Genomic DNA, 5,156 nt, shown 5'->3' with positions numbered 1-5,156 from the left:
CCTTATTTGTTTTTTTAACAAAACCTGCTTTGACATGCTCTTCTTTTGGCATTTTCATTCAAGCATTAATGACAGCTTTATTTTACCTTGCAGCTAATCTGTTTCCTAGAACTTCCCGTTTTATTTGACACATTTTGTGGGCATTTTGTACACGCTTAAGGACCTTCCATCCTTCCGAGGTCGGTAAAATGAGGACCCAGATTGTTGGGGGCAACAGGCTGACTCTGCAAACTGCTTAGAGAGGGCTGTGAAACGGTATATGTCTAAGTGCTATTGCTCTTCCTTCCTTCCTTCCTTCCTTCCTTCCTTCCTTCCTTCCATCCATCCATCCATCCATCCATCCATCCATCCATCCATCCATCCATGGCGTGCAGTGGTTAGAATGCTATACTGCAGTCTGACTCTGCTCACAGCCAGGAGTTCGGTCCTAACCAGCTCAAGGTTGACTCAGCTTTCCATCCTTCCGAGGTCGGTAAAATGAGGACCCAGATTGTTCGGTGGTCAACAGGCTGACTCTGTAAACCGCTTAGAGAGAGCTGTAAAGCACTGTGAAGCGGTATATATAAATCCTAAGTGCTACTGCTATTGCTATTTTTGCAAAAGAGGGGAAAATGAGACCAACGTTGGCGACGTTTTGCCTGAAGGGCCTTTCGGTGCACCCTTGGTGACTCAGAGCTTGCTAAATATAAATGGGGCACCTGTGAAAGAACGTAAGCCCTCAAGCCGATTGGTATCTTGGCTTCCATGCAGCTGGTCCATTTTGTGAACCTATTTGGGGGCAGGATTCAAGGCACCCCTGGAGTGGCGCCTCTCTCGATCCAAAGGAAGGCCAAGTCCTAACCTTGGTTTAGAACCAAGATACCAAGAGAATTTGCACTTTGGCTAATCCGGAAACAGAAATGGTGAGGGGAGTTGCTCCTGCCAATTTTGATTGGGAGCTGAGAAATCGCCCATGCTCAATCCTCTCTTTTTTTGCAGGATTGAGAAGAGCTCTTCATTTTTCAATGGCGGGACTCGTGCCAGTTTGAGCACTGGAGCCCTAATTTGATGTGAAACCCGGTAGAAAACAAGAGTGATCTCAACGTTATTCCTCCATCCATCATTCTCATGTTGCTCTAGTTTCTTTTTTTGATTATGGTTTGGGGTTACTCGACTCCCCTTTGTCGGTCGTCAGAATTCAGCTAGTTCTCGAGCGGCAGGGATCCCCTGCGAAATGTGGGACGAAGGCCGGTGAAGTTTGCATTAAAATAATGCATGGTGTGTTGCTTGCCTTTTATTGTCTGCTTCAGGAGCTCTTGAAAAACACACATTTCAAACTGAGTTCCTACTTTTTTTCTTTTTCTGAGATTCAGTGGAGAATCATAAGTCAGCTCAATGGAAGAAAGCTTTACCATTAACCTGGCCAACGTAATTTCTTTTGTTCTCTCCAAGTAATTTGCAAATGCGTTTTGGATGGAAGGTTAGTTTTCTGCTGTCGTGGATCCCTCGTGAACTCCAGCTCCTGTTAGACCTACATCTTAGCAATAAACGCCTAAGTTTAATGTGTGATGTCTCTGGCTTTATCATTTGTTCAGCATGATAGAAACCTTGTTTGCAAAATACACGTTGGCAGATCTGTCAGCATTACATCAATCGTCATGGATTCAGGTTTTAGAATTCTGGAAAGCAACGAGAAAAAATGGACGCTTCAAGATGATTTTCCCCAATTTTTCAGCTTTATTTCACTCAGGTTCCCCCCCCATTCTGCTGAACACCTGATTCTCACAGTCTAATGTCTATGCATATTTACCCATATAGTATGGCTGCAGTATTATTATTATCCTTATTATTATCTTCTTTACTGTCCCCTCTATTCTGTTTGATTTCTCTCTCTTCTTGTCAACCATCAAGAGTGTTGAAGGCAGCCCATGCCATTAGAGCAATGCAATAAAATACAGACATAAGGTAATACAGAGGGACACGGTGGCTCAGTGGGTTAGGACGCTGAGCTTGTTGATCAGAAGGTCAGCAGTTTGGCGGGTCGAATCCCGAGTGCCGCGTAACAGAGTGAGCGCCTGTTACTCGTCCCAGCTTCTGCCAACCTAGCAGTTGGAAAGCACGTAAAAATGCAAGTAGAAAAATAGGGACCACTCCGGTGGGAAGGTAAGAGCATTCCGTGCGCCTTTGGCGTCTAGTCATGCCGGCCACATGACCACAGAGACGTCCTCGGACAAGCGCTGGCTCTTCGGCTTTGAAATGGAGATGAGCACCGGCCCCTAGAGTCGGAAACGACTAGCACGCATGTGCGGGGGAACCTTTACCTTTACTAAAGTAATACAGATTCAACCAATGAATGATAAGTTCTCAACACTCTAAAACAAAGACCTGGTTTGTAAACCCTTTGATAAAAGGGGACTAGAAAAGTCCCAATGGGTGGCTTCTACAGCGTTAAAGAGATTCAGGAACATGTCTTAATATCCCTCGTCTGTAAAAAATAATGACATCTTGAGAAGACCTTAGCCAAGTTCATAAGCTGAGACAGCCCATGATCTTCTGTTGAAGTAGGTGTCTCTTAGTCATCTTCTTTCTTCTCTTCATATCCTGTATAAGGCTGGAGGAAACAAGAAACCTCTGTAGGATGCGCTCAGGGTTTAACATCAATATCTGGATATCCAAGGAGCTACGGTTATATCTGGAAGTCTGAACAGTTGTTGTTCTTTCTTGGGTCTTCAGAAGGACACCTGAACAGTTGCGTCACAACTCCTGGATACGCTGGGCTACACTTCAGGAATTGAGAGGTGGAAGAATGTGTGGGGCTTTTTTTAGTCTTTTTCCAGTTAATAATGTTCCTATTTTTGCCTTGAAATTCTTCACCCCTTTTCTGAATGTATTTTATCATTTCCCCCCCCCCCTCGCCCTTTCCACTTTACGCCGAAAGAATTTTGTCGGTTGCGCAGATTGTAATTGAACAGTAGAGGGCATCTGGACTCTTTTCCCCTTGCCTCAAAGTCATGTCCATGTAGTCTCCTTGACAATAGCATGGAGTTTATTTGCAATTATCTTGCCCAGAAAGAGTTCCCACCTATCCACCCAAACTTTTCAGACTGCCAGACATCCATGGGTTTTTCTGGCAGTCTCCCATCTACAGATTGTCGGTCTACTCTAACTTGTTTTTTTTGGACCAGCCAAGGTTTAACCAGGACCTAACCGTCTACTGTAGGCTTTCATTCATTTTGACCAATTTAAAATAAAATCAGATCAAAGCTAGCTGTAGCTATTCCTTCCCCTCACGTGGGTGGAATGCCATATTTTGACCAGAGTTTAGAGTCCATTCACCACTTTTATCTTGAGGTGTTGATGGTCTCAAGATCACTCAAGTTAATTTGATGGCTGCAAAGAGGAAGCCTTACCTTGCTGATTGGCCTAACTCCAACATCCCATGGATCCATTGGAAGATGTCATGTTTGGGGGAAAAAGAGGTCCTCTCATTCCTTTATGTCCAAAGATGAGATAGGAACCTTTCCCCTACAGATGTTGCTGAAGACTCAACTATTTCTCATCGTTGGTCAAGTTGGTGACATCTAGAATCCTGGCTCCATCCTCATTTACAGAAACAGACCATCCTAGTCTCTTTTGCAAAGGTTCTCCATTTGGGTAAGGAAGAATCTTGGATTAGCCCAGCATCTTTCAATCTGGTGCATTCTATATGTGCCAGAATGCTTAAGAAGCTGGGTGGAAAAAATTAGCAACAAGAACACATTCAGACATGAGATGAACAAAAAGCTCTCAACTGGAAAAGAGAAGGAGACCCGTTGATGGGGGGATCTCAGGATGTCAGAGTTTAGGTTTCTTGTGCTTTCTAAGATCGAGAGATCAAGTCTTTGTAATCAGCTTAGATGTTCATGGGGTAAATAACGATCCATAAGGGAACTGCCATCTCTTTTAAATGGAAAATCTGCGAACGTTTAGAAATCATTTCACTGTTTTAAAGATAATTTCAGAGTGTGCATCCAAACAGACCCTTTTGTCAACTGCTGGATCCTACTTCAGAGCCATAGGCGCTCGTGATTTCTAAAGCTTGCCGTTTAGCTTCTGGAGCTCTATTTTTTTTCCTTTTGTTTGTTTAAGATTTGGAAGAGAAGTGTAATGGCACGTGGGAAAGACCTTGGAAGACAGGGAGAAGAGGTGCTTGCCAAGGGAATGATAAGATAAGAGACTGCATAGCCCAGAGCTGCATAATAGATGGAGAAAGATACTCAGAAGGGACCCTCCCTAGCTTCTTAGGCTGTAAAGGAGATGGTTGTGGTATGTGGGAAAGACCTTGGGAGACAAACAGAAGAGAAGCGCCCTAGGGAATGATAAGAGAGGGCATAGCCCAGAGCTGCATAATAGATGGAGAAAGATACTCCAAAGGGACCCTCCCTAGCTTCTTAGGCTGTAAAGGAGAATGGTTGTGGTATGTGGGAAAGACCTTGGGAGACAAACAGAAGAGAAGCTCCCTAGGGAATGATAAGATAAGAGAGGGCATAGCCCAGAGCTGCATAATAGATGGAGAAAGATACTCAGAAGGGACCATCCCTATAGCTTCTTAGGCTGTAAAGGAGGGGGCTGTCATGGTATGTGAGAAAGACCGTGGGAAATGGGGAGACAAGATGCTGCCTAAGGAATAGTCAGATAAGAGGCAGCATAGCCCACAGCTGCATAATGGGTGGAGAAAGAGGCCTGGGGATTCTTCCCATGTTATTAGCTGTAGAGGTGACAGCGTGAGAGTTGTGATCATAAGTTAAGAACTACCTGTAGTTTAAAAATAGCAGGAACAAGTATCTATTGAAGGAATATGGTGACCTTACAGAAAGGTCTGGTGGAACACCGCCAAGGAGTATGGAACAGCTGATGAAGCAGTCCCAGAAGGACCTCTTGTGGCTGCAGAGACCACTCTGTATCCAAATCTCCTGGGACCATCCACGTCCATTTTATGGACAAGCCTGGTACGTCAGCTTGGGGAAATGCCTTCTCTTGTCTCCTACTTGGAGAATGTTCATTTTTGCAAAAGGCACACAAGAACCTTTGGCTGTAGAAAAAGTCATTTGCTTGAAATAAGGACAGAGGCTCTTGCATTGATCGTAGATTCTTAAAAAAAATAGCTCTGGCAGGTGTGCAAGAAAAGATATGAAATA

The sequence above is a fragment of the Vipera berus genome, assembly GCF_964194415.1.
Source record: "Vipera berus genome assembly, chromosome: 14".
NCBI classification, from domain to species: Eukaryota; Metazoa; Chordata; class Lepidosauria; order Squamata; family Viperidae; genus Vipera; species Vipera berus.
The sequence above is the reverse complement of the archived record's forward strand: the minus strand, read 5'-3'. Positions refer to the sequence as shown.